The 18588-nt window shown below is 45.4% G+C and overlaps 1 pseudogene; it reads left to right on the forward strand.

Annotated features, from left to right (window-relative positions):
* The first annotated feature begins 2192 nt into the window (after window positions 1–2192).
* LOC129386107 (uncharacterized) lies at window positions 2193–7563 on the forward strand (annotated as a pseudogene).
* The last annotated feature ends 11025 nt before the right edge of the window (window positions 7564–18588 follow it).

An 18588-nucleotide genomic window follows, 5' to 3' on the forward strand; every position in this document is an offset into this window, starting at 1 on the left:
CTAGCAGGTTGCAAAATTCTATTTTGACGCAAATTACTCAAACAGGCAAACAGTACTCGCGCAACTGAAGTGCATAATCGACAATGTCATATCGCCGATTAACCTTCAGTAGCTTTAGCACGTATTTCAATTTGCGAATTACAGCTAGGGAGTTATCAAGACTTGTTGTTGCCTCTAAACCATGGCCCGCCCATATTCAACTACTTTGGATATCAGTATAAACTAGTGCTGTGATAAACGCCTTCAAACTTGCGGGAAAATGCACTGTTGTACCACTTACTTTTGTAAGAAATGCTCTTTTGTGCATTGAAACGCAAAAATACCGTCAATGCATTTGGCGACACCCCTTAAGAAAGCTTATTAGTGATGATGTGATTAGTTGATTATGCATTTCGGTTTACTGTGCAAGTAATGTCTTCTAGCATACCTGTTCGAAGGATGAATTGTGTTCTATGCCACTTGCGATATACAAAAATACTGTGTAATTCATCTTGAAGGAGGCAATATAGTCTTTACAGATGAAAAGTAATCAATGGCGCCGTTTACCTATACTAGAATTATACGGCACCTATTGTTAGTAAACGCGTGAAGCTTACACACACGCACTGCAGCTGTCATGATCTTGGCAAGCCAACCATTTCAATGCAACTAAGGCAGCAGTAACTGCGCAGTACATATACAACCAGAGAAACTGGTACACTGTTAACAGAACATAGGCGTAATGTGCCAGTACGCGCCTTGTGGACGAACAGCTTACCGGCCATCATCAAACTGTGAGCATCGTAATTTTCCGTGCCTTCCCCATCCTCATTGGGAGAGAGAGAGAAGTGGGTCTTGTGTGGAAGGAGGAAAGGCTAGCACTGGGGTCAACCCAGAAGACGTTATAAACCTTGTCAAAAACGTCGGCACGGTCTGCTTTAAGTTGTCGATATTGTTGGCGTGCACCACGTGGAATTTTGAATCGTAGTCATCGTCCACAGCGCGAACATGCTAGTCGATGACGCTGATCACAAAAGAGTTCGTTATGGGATTGGTATAACGCAGCCGCCGTTGTCAGAAGGCCGAGGTACAAGCAGGAAACGTACCGTGAAGCTAAGTTGAAGCACGCGAACACGGTGACGAACAAATACGCATATATCTGAGAATGCTGGGGCATGATGGACGTAATTTATAACATCGTTGCCACCTCAAACAAAAACTTGGCTAAACATGGCAAAGTGGTACAAGATAAACAAACGCACATTATACGTCAATATTTTTAACTCCAAGTTTAGCTGTCCAAGCAATAACTTAAATATTAGGTCACCTATTGGCATATAAAGAACGCGAGGGCTCTGCTTTTTTTTTTTTTTTTTCAAAAGGGCAGAGCCATTTATTTGTTCCAGACAGCCTGCCAGAGCCTGTCGCTTGTTGAACCCAATCCGAAATCAAGCTAGGTACTCTGAATTTTCGGCAAGTAGGCGCGTGTAGTCGATATTGCTGTAGTACATACCTAGTGCTAGCTTTTTTTTGTCTGCAATGCGGCCGCGAAAGCGCTACCTGGATTCAGGAAGGACATTATCCGACTTTCCTGAAGCGACAGAAAGGAGATTGCTTCAAGCTCAGTCATCTGTCTCCGCGTCTACCGACGCAGCGTCTGCCGAACTGGCAGCAGACTCCGACGATGGCCTGGCAAATGACGTGTCAGAGCAAATGATGAACAAGGCGATGGCACAGACACAGAAGACACTGCTGAACCCGACCACGTTCAGGATGCAGACGAGCTAAGTGCCGAAGACTTACTAGTGTTGGTGATGAACTTCGTCATTGAGTTTGGACTATCATGGAAAGCAGCAGAAGCTCTGCAGAAGTTGTTAATGCAAGTACTTCAAAGAAGTGATCTACCAGCATCAAGCTTTCTCTTCAAAAAAAGCATGGCTGTTAGCGTAGAGGGAGCGAAATTTCTCTTCTACTGCAAGGAGTGCATGAGACTTCTTGCTGAAACATCCGGCAACCTTCGCGAAAGGATCGCAGTTGAGGGCGTCTGTCCGAGCTGCAGTAAGGAGTGCAGTGGGCAGAAAATGCTGCTTGATGCACACTTTTTCTTGAGCTTGCCAACTCAGCAGCAGCTTTCATCATTCCTTGGAGCGAAGAATATTTCTTCTGCCATCTTCGAGCGGCTGAAAGGCATAGAGAGGAGTCGGCAGAGCGTCATGGGTGAGATGTCAGACATTACTGAAGGAAGTGAATATAAAGCTTTGCGGCTGAGACTGGGCAAGCATGACTTGACGCTGACTATCGGTTCTGATAGCAACCCGGTGTTTGTGTCCTCCAAGTACTCGGTATGACCAGTGCAAGTGATGATAAACGAACGGCCACTACATCTCCGTCACAAAAATGTGCTAGTGGTAATGCTTTGGTACGGGCAAACGCACCCGGACATAACTTTGCTGCTCAACAGATTTGTGCTGCAAATAAGAGAATGTGAACCTCATGGTTTCACCTAGAAGGCTGGTACGACCATCATTCAGTCACAGGTAAATAACAATGTCAGTTTTTTTTTATGTGAGGCAGTCAGTGTGGGAAAAAGTCAGTTTAATTGTTAACATTCTGTGCCCTGCCAAGATTAATGCATGGTTTTTCAGGGTTTCAGAAGGATGTACAAATTAACCTTGTTTGGCAACGCACTCTCACACTTTCCTAGCGCATAAATTATAGTGCAGCTGCATGTAGCAAGCATAAGGTGCAACATTAGATAAAACTGCAGTTGACTAAAGGTAGGTATATATACCGTGAAAAATACCACGTAGTGAAAATAAACAAGAAAGAAAGGCGGGGATGTAAATCAAGGTACTTCTCACCTTATTCTCTACCCTACATGTGGAGAAGAAACAAAAGAAGATGGGTAATTGTGTGCATACCAGTAAATGAATGTTCACTCACAGCTGCCATGTAGCGGGAATATGGTAATGACAAAGGCCTCTTTCTATGTCCAAATACACTCTCAAATTACGTTACTTTAATGGGGAAGACGGCTGTGGAGATTTTCTTATGTCAGCTCACGTTCATGTCAGACAAGTAAAAATAATGTGTATATGCAGCAACATGTAGCATTGTGATATACCTCACATGTAACTGAATGTGTGATGATTATCTTCATTTTGCAGATTTGCTGCTTCAGCTGCTGTGCTGATGCCCCTGCCAGAGCATTGATGCATAATATGGTACAGCATAACAGATACTTTGGTTGCGGTTGGTGCTTACACGAAGGAACCCATGTTGATGGTGAGTAGCATTGTAACGAGCACGGTAAAATTATATTGGAAGTAAGGTCTGTGTTGTGTCTTCGTCATGCTAGTTCTGCGCATGCGCAGTATACTTCCGTTCCTTCTTTCCGCTCCCACTTCCCTTCCCCCTTCAGGGGATAAAAGCTATCACACTCCCCTAAATAAACGTCTTCTATGTTCGAGCGCTCTGTGCCTCGTAACTGTTCGGGCCGCGTGCCGTGGAAATGCTACAGTGGCGACGAGCCAGGGTTCCCCCCATTCGGTGAAAGAAGACCCGGAATCGGCGACCGCGAAGGCAGCCTCGCCGACGACAAGCATGGCTCATCATATGCTCCCTGCATTCAACGAAAATACAGATAAGCGGAAGCCGTATCTCATTAAGGCAGATGCCTACTTTGAAGCTAACGGAATCACTGATTCAGCCAAAAAGAGAGCACTTCTCGTGGCAGCATTGAGCACGCAAACCGTGCAAGTATTAGCCGGCAAGTTCCCACCGCGAGCCCCAAACGCGTTGAGCTTCGAGCAAGTTGTCGAGGTGCTAAACGAGTACTATGATCCGAAGCGACATGAAATAACGGAAAGTTTCAAGTTTTTTAATCGCTGCCAGATGGAAGGGGAATCTGTCACGCAGTTTCTAGTGGAAATACGCCGCATAGCCGATAACTGCAATTTTGGCAACGCCCTGGAGCGGATGTTCAGGGATCGTATTGTGTGCGGTGTGCGGTCAAGCGCCCTACAGAAGCAATTACTTGCAAAGGCCGACCTCACGCTAGCGGAGGCTGAAGCGCTCGCAATTTCAACTCAAACTGCCGAGAATGATGCTATGAAAATGTCATCCGAGCCAAAGGCTCTATTTAAATTGCAGGCGGCTCGAAAAACACCCTCCGGGGAAAACAGAAACGCTGAAGAACATCTAGAATGCGGAAGGTGCGGCAGCTAAACACACGATGATGTCAGTTGCGGATGGGCAAATGCACGTTGCTATCGCTGTGGGCGGCGGGGACACCTTGCTAATAAATGTGAAAGCCACCCTAACCGCGGAAGGTTAGCTGCCAGAGCGATGCACGCAAATGTACTGGCTATAACGGAAACAACGCCAATGGACGATGGCAGTGACAAAGTTCACCTTTAGAAATTGCTTTTGGAGCGTAAAAATTTTCTCGAGCCGCCAATCCGCCGCTCACTTATACGGGGCGGCATTCAAGTAGCCATGGAAGTCGACGCCGGGTCGCCAGTATGTGTCATTTCTCGGGATCTGTACATGAAGAATCGAAACCATTGGCCTGCCTTGAAGCCGTCGCATGTGAAGTTGTCTTGCTACGCAGGGCGGTTACCGGTGCTGGGCGACCTGACCTTACGTGTGGGCTTCAAAGACGTGCTCGTGGACTGTCCCCTCACAGTGCTCAACTGCGAAGGGCCAAGCCTATGCGGAAGGGACCTGCTGACGCTGCTGGACAACGCTGGCGCTCCGGTGCTACATGTGACGTCGGCCTGCGAAGCCACAGAAACAAGCGAAATGGACACCTGCAAGGTCAAGGCCATTTTCACAGACTACCAGAACATCTTTACCACGAAACTCGGTCTAATGAAGGGTCCTCCAGCAAGCCTGCACCTCAAAGATGGAGCAATACCAAAGTTTTGTAAGGCGAGATCTCTTCCATATGCTCTACGTGACAAGGATAGCTTTAGAGCTGGACCGACTCGTTTCCCTTGTCATCTTATCGCCAATCAGCCATTCGGATTGGGCAACGCCCATAGTACCGGTGTTAAACAAAAGATGGCTCGGTGTGGATTTGTGGCGATTTTAAAGTTACATTGAACCCGGTTGGCGCAGTCGAACAGTATCCTATTCCTGTAATCCAGGATATGTTCACAGCTTTAAGTGGCGGTGAATATTTCAGCACCCTCGACTTGGGCGACGCTTACAGTCAGGTGCCTCTAGACGAAGCCGCACGCAAACTTTGCGTAATCAATACGCACAAAGACTTATTTTGCTATAATTGGCTTCCGTTCGGAATATCGTCTGCACCGTCGATCTTCCAGAGAAAAATCGACACGATTATCAGTGGCTTACCCGGCGTTCAAGCCTATCTTGATGTAGTCGTGTCCGAGAAGAAAGGCGATAATGGAGAGGGATTGAAAGTCGTCTTAGAGCGTTTTCGGGATCATGGGGTTAAGTTACGGTATGACAAATGTAAATTTCGACAACCGGCAGTTATATACCTCGGACATCGCATTGACGGCGAGGGCCTTCATCCAATAGAAAACAACGTGGAAGCTATCATGCGCACACCTTATCCGCGGAACGTGACCGAACTACGGACATTTATCGGAATGTTGACTTTCTACGCGAAATTTTTGCCAAACATGTCAACGTACCTAGCACTGCTGTATCAACTATTGGAAAAGAACGCGCGGTGGCAATGGAACGCACCGCAAATGGCTGCTTTCGATGCAGCCAAAGAAAGTCTTAAAAATGCTCCAATTCTTGTACATTTCGACCCTGCAAAGGAACTCAAGCTAGAGTGCAATGCGTCGTCACTGAGGGTCGGAGCAGTTCTGTTTCACTCTATCAACAACGTAAATAGACCTATAGGTTTTCGCTCAAGAACACTGATCCAAGCAGAGTGGAACTACTCCCAATTAGAACGTGAAGCGTCGGCTTTGGTTTTCGGTGTAACAAAATTCCGGGACTATCTTCTAGGTCGTGAATTTACGTTGGTTACGGATCATCAACCACTCGTCAGCCTGCTGAGACCCGACCGCCAGACACCGACTATGGCGGCTGCGCGAATTCAACGCTGGGCACTGTACTCGGAGACTACAAATACAAGCTTCAGTATGTTCCTGGGAAACAACTACTGTACTCGGATGCCCTCAGCAGACTACCACAGCAGACCACCGGAGACGGAGGTGAAGGTGAACCCCCGGAGTACGTCCTCGCACTCGAAAACTTAGATGAAGGTGTCGTCCCCACGCGTGAACTGAAGGACCTAACGGCCGTCGACTCGACATTCCGTAAGGTTCAAGATTACGTGTTACGTGGTTGGCCGAAAAGCAAGACAAACATAAAGCCCGATTTAGCACCTTATTATGAGCGTAGGCTAGAATTGCCTTGGCCCACGACCTTGTATACTGTGGAAATCGCGTCGCCATACCAAGTGACGCCAGAGAGCGTTTCCTGCAACTTCTTCACGAAACCACCAAGGATCATCGGCTATGAAAGCCGTGACACGCTCCCTATTTTGGTGGCCAGGACTTGACCGCGACATAGAGCAGCGCGCGGCCAACTGTAGGAATTGAATTGCAAATTTACCTATGCCACCGGCCGCACCTCCCCTAAACTGGCCGAAGACGGAAGAACGGTGGTATCGGATTCATATCGACTTCGCAGGCCCCGTAACGGGGAAGATGGTCCTAGTTGTAGTGGACGCGCACTCCGAATGGATAGAAGCGATTCCTATGAAGTATGCAAATGTGGAACGCACACAAAGGGCTCTGAGGAGCATATTTGCCCGTTTTCGTGTGCCCCGTACAATAGTATCGGACAAACGGCACACAGTTCACGAGTGAGGAATTTGCCACATTTACAGCAAAAAACATCACGCATCTGTGCACGGCACCTTTTCATCCGCAGTCAAACGGAGCTGCTGAAACAGCGGTGCGAACGATAAAGGAGAGTATTCAGAAAAGAAAGGGAGGCGATCTCAACGGGAAACTGGTACGGCTACTGTTCAATTATACACGAACACACCTGAAGACTGGGAAATCTGCTTCAGAGATGCTCCTCGGGTATCAAATAAGGTCGCGTCTAGACACCTGCTGCCCTGTGACTGTTGCACGTCCAACTGAGGGGAGCCACGACTGGACACTGCCGCCAGACAGCAGCGTATACGTCCGCAATTACGGAGAGGGAGAGAAGTGGATCCCTGGTCGTGTCAAATCGGTGACCGGAGCTCGAATGGTAACCGTAGAGACTCCCACTGCCATTGTTAAGTGCCACGTCGATCAGGTGCGCCGCCGCTCGGATTCATCACCAAGGTTTCCGGACGCCGATACGACTGCTCGTAGTCCAGAGTCCAGCCACACGCCAGGTCCCAGCACGGCCACCAATGCAACCACTTCCTTGGAAGCGGCCGCCCCAGTTAATTCTCCAGATACAGCCCAAATGGCGGACGACAGCATTCGACCTCGCAGCCCTCCTCTCCCAACCACCTTGAGTCCGGCCGAAGCTTCGCAGCAAGTCCTGCGCCGGTCAACGAGGCAGCGCAAGCCAGTGCAACGGTTCCATTTTTGAGGAGAGGGCAGTGTTGTGTCTTCGTCATGCTAGTTCTGCGCATTCCGTTCCTTCTTTCCGCTCCCACTTCGGGGGATGAAAGCTATCAAACGCCCCTAAATAAACGTCTTCTATGTTCGAGCGGTCTGTGCCTCGTAACTGTTCGGGCCGCGTGCCGTGCAAATGCTATAGTCTGTTTTCGAAAAAAAAATACTTTTGTGCCAGTAAAGTGGCTGTGAATCCTAAAGCCTATGTGTCGTGCTGGTAATGGCAGCATATAAACCTTCGTGTTTATTAATGTTGAGTGAGTTACTGAGTTTGCTTATTAATGAAGCAAGGTTTGGGTACGGGCTAGTTGGTATTCCATGGTATCAATCGTCACTTACAGCGCATACATAGACGAGGGACAAAAAAGGACGACGAAGACAAGCGCTGACTTCCAACTGGTTTTTATTTTGAGAAACAAACATATATATACTGAGACACCAAGACAAAAGCGCCCCTTACACAGCATCAACCCGACCGGTCGCTCCGGTCGTACTCTACTCGTAAAAGCGCTATTCCTGTTGAAAGGGTGTTTTCCTACCTCACGGACAATAGTCTTTGTCTTGCAGCAGCTGACAAAGAAGGTGGGTTTTTCGTCACAACTAGATACAATTTCTTGGAAAAAGCGAAAGCTTTCATTGATTCTGTCTTTATTAAGCGAACTGGTGTTGATCTGAGGAGGGTAAAATCGCAGGCAAAACGCATATTATTGGAATTGAATCTAGGCACTCTTGCACAATCTGTAGACAGCAAGGAAGAATTGGCCCTTCAGATGTTTTTCTCGGCGAAAACCCACAAGCCAGGAACGCCCTTCCGTATCATTATTTCGGAAATAGGCACGTGGCAATATTCTCTTTCCTGTTGGCTTCAGTGTCACCTAAGAAGCCAGATGTTAATAATCCGTTTCTGGTTAAAGGATCTTTCGAGGTTATAGAATACCTTTCTCAACATTCTGACGTCCCACTTAAGGCTATGTCCATAGATATAAACGACTTGTTTTATTCTATTCCGCGTCAGGCGCTCTTGGTTGTTGTCGAAGAAGCCATTAGTAGTTTTGGTGACGTTGCCTTCCAGAATGAATGTGGTGTGTCTGTTTCAGACTTTATAAGATTGCTTCAACTGTATCTTTACTCAAATTTCGCCGAATGGAATGGAAATGTTTTCCTTCAAAAAAGCGGGATATATATAGGGTCATGTATCGCTCCCTTGTTGAGCGAATTATTTTTGGCGTACCTAGACGGGAACGTCATGTCACGAATGGGCAACACAAAAATTGAAAAAGCATTTCGTTATGTCGATGACTTTTTTGTTCTGTTTAATTGTGAGGACAGCTGTGTGGCGACCTCTGTTCGTCAAACGTTAGATCTGTTTGAAGAATGCTTATGAAGAATGCTCACACTCACGCATGAGCTTCAGGTGAATGGGTCACTCAGGTTTTTAGATTTGAAGTTATCTTTTACCCGGCAACATGTATGCTAAATGTACGAGCCGCGAGCCAACAAGCCTCTGTTGTTTTATGCATCTGCCCATTCAAAGCTCGTTAAGAGAGGTATCGTTCAGGCTTGTTTGCATAATGCACTAACGAAATCCTGTTATCATTTGATAGAACCTAGTTTCAGTTCGCAGATGGCTCGGTTGAGGGCGGCAGGGTACCCGAGCGACCTTCTTGTCTCAGTCTCGGAGAACTTGCGTAGTAAGTTTAGCACCGATCCTCACAGCTTTGAGCCTCAAGTACATGATCGAAGAAACAAAAAAGCTGTTATCCCGTACATTCATGGAATCCAGCAAACTTTAAAAAATAAGACAAAGAGCAGGTATTGACGTTGCATTCTCGGCTCCAAAAAAACTTGCCCAGCTTTGTGTCAGAACCAATCCTGTTGTTAAGGAACGTTGGATTTGCAGTATTAATCATAGAAAAAAGTATACAGTTTCTTCGAAAGGTGTTGTGTATAAGATACCTCTGAAATGCGCTCGATCTTATATAGGGCAGACAGGTAGATGTCTCAACGTTAGGTTACAAGAACACAGCAATAAAGTGCACAAAGGGCGGGAAGGGTTTCTAGGTGTTCATTGCGCACAATGCGGCTGTATCCCGCTTTTTTTCAAAAAACCACTATCTTAGCTTAGCATTCTAATGAATGCACCAGACTTATCATTGAAGCAGCAGCGATTGCCGATGGTAACTCAGTTAGCAAGCCATCAATTGCATTAACAGACAAAGAACTGGTTTTTCTGAGGTCGCACATGCGCTCTCGTTCATCTTAGGTCATGAATTTTGAATGCATACTCATGTCGGGTTGATACTTTGTAGGGGGCGCTTTTGTCTTGGTGTCTCAGTATATCAGCGGCGTAGCCAGAAATTTCGTTCGGGGTGGCGGGGCTCACGTTGCAGCTTGGCCTCCTCCTTAAGAGGAAGCTTTAGCTCGCGTGCTCCTATTTAAATACATGTAGACGCGGAATTCGTTTTCCCCCGCAACCACTGCACCAAATTTTACGAAGTTTGTTGCATTTAAAAGAAAAACTTAAATTCTAGTGATTGTTGGTTCCGAATTTTGAAAAATTGGCCAAAATCGCAAATTTTCAGAAAACGAAACTATCATGTTTAAAATTGTCTCTCAACAATGAAAAATTATGTCACAATTCTTTGAATTGCATCTAATAGTACATCTACAGGGAATATATAGATATTACACATGAATTAAAAAAATTGTATTATGGAAATACGGCTTTTGCAGAACCCTTATACACAACGCAACCAATTCACGTAAGATACAGATTGACATAGCAAATCCATTCATTCTGGCTATTAGAATAGATGCCGTTTACAGAACCGCGATATCTGTTCTTGATGTAAATGTCATGCTTCTATTTTTTCGAATTTCGAATTTTTTAAAATATTTTGAACTAGATTCAGGCCCTAAATCGAAATTCCGCTTCCAACAGACAATAGAATTTAACTTTCTTTCTCAAATGCAACAAATTTCATTAAAAGCGATTCAGGGATTATCTCAGAATAGCCTATCTGCGTTTTACATGTATTTTAATGGGCCACGTCGGAGTTGGCACCGAGCTAAAGCTTCGTCTTAAAAATTTTCTCGAGGCATCAAATACATGAATAATATAATTGCATTGCCATTGCCAAAGATGCTGCAAACGAATTCTTGAACACTACGCACTGTCGAAACAAGTAAAATATGCATTTTTCATAAAAGGACATACTCTTATGTGCCAAAAATTGCGCCCAAAATAACTTATATCAATGCTTCCATGTCTTTTTGTCTCTTTAATAAGTAAAGAAAATATCACACGAACTTTAGAACTAAATCAGTTCGAAATCAGGAAAGCAGTGCATGCCGCTGATATGAAAAATGAACAGGCTATAAAATGAACAAGTTGAGGACAAATACGTTAATGAAACTTTGTCATTCAAGAACCGTGTTTACATTCTTGTCCATATGCAACGGCCAGTGAAAAATCCCAATGACGCTGTCATTTGTTCCAATGTATTACGCAAGAGCAGCTGTCACAGGTCGTGTATCGTGAGTAATTGCACCGAAATTATAGTCGCAACAGAGAGCACGTATAAAAATCAGGAGTTCTGCAAGATATACGAGGGCGAGTCAAATGAAAGTGAGCCAATGCGAATATATGACTAACGGGGTACTGTATTTAAAAGTAGTCTCCATGAGCATTTAGACATTTGTCCCATTGACTAACGAGTCGCGTGATTCCCGTCTCCCAAAACTCTTTGGGTTGCTGCTTCAAAAAGTCTGTAACTGACTCTTTCACGTCAGCGTCCGACACGAATCTGGTTCCCTTGAGCTGTTTTTTCGGTTGCCCCAAAATGTGGAAGTCGCAAGGCGACAGGTCTGAGCTGTATGGCGGATGTTGCAGCGTTTCACACTTGAACTTTGCCAGTTTTCTGTTAACCACATCAGCGACGTGGAGACGGGCATTGTCGTGGAACAAGATGACTCCATTCGTCAATTTTCCATGTCGTTTGTCCTTGACTGTGACACGCAGCGGTTCCCGCGTTTCAAAATATCGGAAGCAATTCATAGTGTCTCAAGATTTAGCAAATGTTATCAGTAATGACCACTGACGATAAAAAAAAAAAGTCAACAACACCTTCCCGGCGGAAATGACGGCCTTTGATTTCTTTGGGCGTGGTAAATTCGAATGTTTCCACTGTAAGCTTTGCCGTCGTGTTTCAGGCTCGTAGTAATGGCACCATGGTTCGTCGCCGATCACAATTGCAGACAAGAAGCCGTCATCCTCATTGTGATACCGGATCAGATGAGTCAAGGCAGCGCCAAACTTATCCGTCTTCTGGCGGTGGATCAAAATCTTGGACAGGCATTGCGCACGCAAGAGCCGATAACCGAGGCGTTCATGAATTATGGCGTGAACCGAAGCGTGACTGATGTTCACACGGTCTGCCAGATCATCGATGTTTATCCTCCGTTGTTGTCTCATCAGCTCATCAAACTTTTAAATTGTGTGGGGGTGATTGCACGATGGCTTTGGCCCGGTCTTGAAATGTCTTTCCCACTTTACCATCCTTCGCTGAACCATTTCCTCCAACGCTTCACAGTGGCCAATGAAATGCAGTGTTCCACGTACACGGCAGCCATACGACGACTAATTTCTTTTTTGTAAACACCTTCATTGGTCAAAAACTTCGCGACGCCATGCTGTTAAACTTATGGAGTGTCCATTATGTCACGCAACCATGTTCAACCCAGTGCATGAGAGCATTAAAGAACATTTATCCTCCCACCTGCGTGTCACTTTTGTAAATGAGAGATGCGTGTGTGCTGCGCGCAGGCCTCGCAGATAATGAACCGAACCATTGCGCGGTGAGCGTAGGCTCACTTTCATTTGACTCGCCCTTGTACATTAGAAATGCGAAGATACAACGGGATATACAAACGCGAAAATACAGTTTGATAAAGGGCAAAAAAGTGTCACTGGAAACGAAGTTCACTGCGCGTATACACAAAACCTCGCAACAAGATATTTAAATATACGTATAAATATTCAATAAATCTACATATATAAGCAAAAGTTACTCTATATAATGCGTCAAACAAGGCAAATAAACATGTTGCGCCATCACAGATTCACAGAATCCTAGATTCCGCCCCCATTCCATCCTTACCCCCGATGTGTCGCGCGCGACGCAAGGCGGTGCGCTTGCTCCCCGCTTTTCTCCTTTGCGCACACAAGACTGATTCACCATGTTCGGCTCACCCATTCCCCCCCTCCCCCTTTTTACGCTTTCACTCGCACATACAGCATGCGGCGCGCCGTCACGATGTTATCGCCCTTGAACTCTATACGAAACATGAGGGCCACGGCGACGCCAGGAATTCGCTTGTAGTATCCATGTAACTGCTATCGCAATAATATAAGAGCATCCGGCAACTGAAGCGTCGCCTGCCCCATTACTGTCCGGAAAAGAAGAAGTAACAAAATCGAACTTTCACCATGCGACAATTCGCTGCGTCGCAACAATGTTTTTTTTTCCTTCAGTGAGGCGGGGGGCACCGCGAAATGAAAAAAAAAAGAAATGCATAGGAAAGTATGTTGGTCACACTAGAATGCCCGCTTTGGGCACCTAATGTGGCTACCGAAGGAATATCGAAGAAAACATGAGACGCTTGGTCCACCGAGAACCATAGGAATACTGCTCGGTGTCCTACACCGGCCAGACAAGACTTTCTGGAGAGGTTGCGCACAAGCGAACGCAGTGCAATCCGTTGAGTCCCCACAGTGATGGCGGAGAGCGACCATTGTTTCTTTTTCTCGTCTGCTAGCCAGGAAGCGTCGAACACTCTGCCAGGCGAAAATCCACTCGGCCAGAGTGCGCCGCGCGGTGGTCGGGGCAGCACGAGAAAAACGTACGCGCACTGGCTGGATATGGCAGCCCGCGGGTAGGGTAGCGAGAACAAAAAAATGTTGAAGAGGCTCAATGTGTCCTCGCGAATAAAAGTCAAAGTAGAGAAAATAATTAAGAACGTAGTTACCTTGGCTGGCTTTAGTGTCTTGACATGGATGTTCTGGGGTAGGTGAAAAAAAAATTTTGATATTTTCTTATGTGATATGATGGCACAAATGAACTACCAGAACGCTTCATCTGATCGGACCTCGCTGCGTGCTTTGTCAACGTGTCTGCTAGTGTGTTGATTTCTCGTTGTATGTTCCGATGTAAAACTTGAGAAAAGTCATTAGACCTATGGCGTCAATTGTTTATAACAACATTAAACCCACAAAGTTCTCCAATTGAAAATCTAAAGCACAACTTTGTAAATGTCAATGCACCTTTCACATCTAGAGTTTATGCGATTTATACCCATAAAGTTTCTGAATAGACATCCATGCGCCCCATAGATTCCGCGGCCTCGGCGGTATACCGCGGCGAGCCCGTTCGCCATCAAAACGTCCTTGAAACTTGGTGCTCGAATGGGGCTGCTTGTGTTATGTGACTCCCGGTGCATGGGTGTTGCCGCGAAATCCAGCCCGAGTTCGCAATGTTCGCGGTGAAATGTATTTTCGAGCGTGAAAAAGACATTCTAGACAAAATCCAGAATGATTTCCGACCACGCCGGTTGCTTTGGTCGGCAGTGCATGGACAGCACGAAAGAATTGGGGGGGGGGGGGTCTGAAGCCCCATAAGCCCCCCCTGGCTACGCCCCTGCAGTATATATATATATATATATATATATATATAGTGTGTGTGTGTGTGTGTGTGTGTGTGTGTGTGTGTGTGTGTTGGCAAATCATTTGGAAGTCAGCGCTTGTCCTCGTCATCCTTTGTTGTCCCTCGTCAATGTATGGGCTGTAAGTGACGATTGATACCTTGCTTATTGATATGGCATTTCTATGCACAGAGATTAGTAAATGGCATTTCAGTATCCAGATTCTTTCTCTTTATTGTTATTCTGTAGGCTTCTTTCCTGCAACTTCCATTTCCTTGCTAGAAAATTTGATTCTCTAATGCAATATTGACCTACTTTATTGAGTGTAAATTTATTAATTTTGATTCTCTAAACAGAAGCAGTTCTGTCTCGTTTCGAAAGGCATCTCCAATGCACGAAACAGGCAGCCGAGACCGTGAACTGTTTTGTGTACCTCCCTCCAGACGCGACTAGTGAACTCGCGGTAAGCGCTGAAAGCTTTTCATTTTCTAATTTTCTTTTTTTCCACACTACTTTTAAGTGCTGTTCCATTCCACTATAAACACATCGTGTATCCAGCCGCGTTCATGGCCCCTTGCGTAGGGTAGAATCCGAAACCACGATGTTAGAACCATTCAGAAATACTTTGCCGTGCCACCTGCCGCGATCATTAAGACCCGTATACCGCGGATAAGTCATGCATGTTTTTAGGCATCTGAGACATACTAAATGGACTTAAACTTACTCTACCGACATGCCTCGCGCTGGCTTTCTAGTGAGAGCCCCCCCCCCTCCAAAAAAAAAAGAAAATATTACAGCGCTAAAGGAGGAGAAAAGTGATGAGAAGGTTTGCAGTAGCACGCAAACAATAAGAAATAAATAACGTAACGCCCACAGTTGCAAAGTTCATATACAGATTTCCATCAAGTAAACAAAAAAGGCGCAGTTTGCGTCGAGTTATCTCTTCTACATTTCCTCTTATACTCGTTTTCGCGGGTTTCCGTTTGCACTCCTGTAAATCACGAGCATTTATTCGTGAATGGTTGTCGGTACGGCTGTAGTGTTTGCTTAGACGAGTTCGCGGCCGTCTGCGAACGTGCGATACTGGAACTACGAGGCCAGAACCGTTTAGAAATCGTTCTATATTGATCACCCATCGCGATCAGGAAAACACATCTATCGTGGATACATCAACAAGTCTTTAGGCACGTAAGATTTATGAAATGGGTTGCAGAAATCTCCGAAATGCGCTGCAGATATGTGCTTACTGAGATGCCCCCTTTTGTGTTCAAAGTGAGTGCATCGTGCACGTTATTAATATCTTAAACGCGACATGGTATCACCACTTCTATCGCGGATAATTCAAAGAAGTTTTTAGGCATGTAGGGCCCTATGGGCTCTACTTGTCGGCGATAAGGTAGCCTCGCCGCCGATAGGATTATCTGATTGAACTATGCCGACTGCTCGGTTGCCATAGTTGGAAGTTGGGATCTCTCTATCAGGTTTTTTTTTTTTTTTTTTTTTTTTTTTTTTACGATGCTGAGTTTGAAATTCACCTCCGCCAGCGCACAACATCTGCAGGCTTGGAGTGACGCCTGTCACCGGCAAAAGATACCGAGAGTGAGAGGGGCTATACTAAACCAGGTACAACCAAATTAGGAAGGCCCACTAAGCTTCAACAAGACACTTCCTCACCAGAACAGGAATTAGCCTCCTTGGTGCAGTAATCGGCCACTCCCTCCCAAGTGACTCACTCAATTACCCAATGCACCTCAGTCCCCAGCAGCTGCTGAACACCGGGCCAAGGCGGCGGTCAGACCTGTAACGCAGCAGAAGGTGCTAAGAATCTCTGGGTACGGACAGGCCGCCAATGGAAACTGACCCTTGCAACGTTTAACACCCGAACCCTCTCGAGTGAGGCTAGCTTAGCAGGACTCTTTGAGGAAATATCAGTCATTGTTTGGTATATGATCGGCCTTAGTCAGATTAGAAGAACTGGTGAGGCTTATACATTGCTGAATAACAGACATGTCCTCTGCTATCGAGGTCTAGATAAGAAGCAATACGGGGTAGGATTCCTAATCCATAAGGACATAGCGGGCAACACTGACGAATTCTACAGGATTAATGAGAGGGTAGCTGTAGTCGTAATCGAACTTAATAGGAGGCATAGATTAAAGGTAGGACAAGCCTACGCTCTAACAACCAGTCACGATGATGAGGAAATAGATCAGTTTTATAAAGATGTTGAATTAGCGATGGGAAAAGTGCAAACGCAGTATACTGTAGTAATGGGTGACTTCAATGCAAAAGTGGGGAAAAAGCAGGCTGGTGAACAAGCAATTGACAACTACGGTGTCGATTCTAGGAACGCTAGAGGAGAGATGCTGAAAGAATCCACAGAAAGAAATAAGCTTTGAAAAATGAACACCTTTTTCAGGAAGCGTAGCAACAGAAAGTGGACCTGGAAGAGCCCTAATGGTGAAACAAGAAATGAAATTTTCTTCATACCTTCTGCTGATCCCAGCATAGTGCAATATGTAGAAGTGATAGGTAGGGTAAAGGGCTGTGATCACAGGTTAGTGAGGTATAGGATTCGCCTCAATTTGAAGAGACAGAGTAAAATTGATCAAAAAGAAACAGATCAACCTTGAGGCAGTAACGGTAAAAGCAGACAAGTTCAGGCTGGTACTTGCAAACAAATATGCAGCCTTAGAACAGAAAGATGAAGATGACAGAGATAATGAATGAAACCGTAACTAGGCTGGCTTCAGAGGCAGCAATTTATGTGGGAGGCAACGCACCAAGGCAACCCGTAGGCAAGCTCTCCCAAGTAACAAAGGACCTAATAAAGAATGAAAGTGTCCAACAAGAGACCAGATAGAATTCGCGGAACTGTCAAAACCGATCAACAAGGTGAAAAGTGATATTCGTAACTATAACGTGACAAAAACTGACAAAGTCGTAGAAGATGGCCACAGCCTGAAATCAGTGAGGAGGAAGCTTGGCATAGGACAAACCAAAATGTATGCACTGAAAGATAAGCAGGGTACCATCATCAGCAATCTCGAAGATATAGTAGAAGCTGCGGAAGAATTCTATACTGACCTGTACAGTACCCAGAGGAACCAAGATACCTCCATTTTACACAGTAAGGAACAGGTTACAGAAACTCCTCCTATAATTAGCAATGAGGTCAGAAGGGCCTTGCAAGACATGAATCGAGGAAGAGCGGCAGGAGAAGATGGAATAACAGTCGATTTAATAAGAGATGGAGGTGGCATAATGCTTTGAAAACTGGCGGCTCTTCATACGCAGTGTCTGTCGACTGCAAGGGTCCCAGAAAACTGGAAGAACGCGAACATTATACTAATCCACAAAAAGGGAGACATTAAAGAATTGAAAAATTATATGCCCATTAACTTACTCCCAGTATTATATAAAATATTTACCAAAATAATCTCCAATAGAATAAGGGCAGCACTTGACTTTAGTCAACCAAGGAAACAGGCTGGCTTCAGGAATTGATACTCTACAATGGACAACATCCATGTCATTAATCAGGTTATCGAGAAATACGCAAAGTATAATAAGCCTCTCTATGGCTTTCATAGATTACGAAAAGGCATTTGATTCAGTAGAGATTACATTTGATTCAGTAGAGGCATTACGTAATGAAGGAGTACAGAACGCTTACGTAAATACGTTGGAAAATATCTGCAGAGGTTCTATAGTTTTGTTAACTCTACAAAAGCAGGAAGATACTTATAAAGATAGGAGTCAGACAGGGAGACACAATCTCTCCAATGCTATTCCATGCGCGCTTGGAAGAAGTATTCAAGCTATTAAAATGGGAAGTCTTAGGAGTAATATCGACGGCGACGCCATTGGAGAACCGACAAGGGACAGAAGCCATGACAAAATGGTGAAGCATATGAGAAAGGCAGCACTACTAAGCACGACTGTGAAGGGCGTGAAAGGTCCCTCACCCTTAATGAACCTTCCAAGTTTTAAACTAATTTGCGGGTTCACACCCGATTGCATGCACTGTGTGCTGCTTGGTGTGGCATGACAAATCACTGAGTTGTACTTGTCAAAAGTAGGTGAGAAATTCTACATTCGTAGTGCAAGGCACCTGAACTTGCTTCATGAGCGACTTTGCAGTGTGAAGCCACTTGCCCATTTTCACCGGCTGCAACGGTCACTTTCGTTACGAAAGTACTGGAAGGCGAGTGAGTGGCAACAATGGTTGCTGTTTATTGCAATACCATGTATGGATGGAATCTTAGATGCTAAGTATTTAAGACACTTTGCTTTACTC

The sequence above is a fragment of the Dermacentor andersoni genome, chromosome 3, assembly GCF_023375885.2.
Source record: "Dermacentor andersoni chromosome 3, qqDerAnde1_hic_scaffold, whole genome shotgun sequence".
NCBI classification, from domain to species: Eukaryota; Metazoa; Arthropoda; class Arachnida; order Ixodida; family Ixodidae; genus Dermacentor; species Dermacentor andersoni.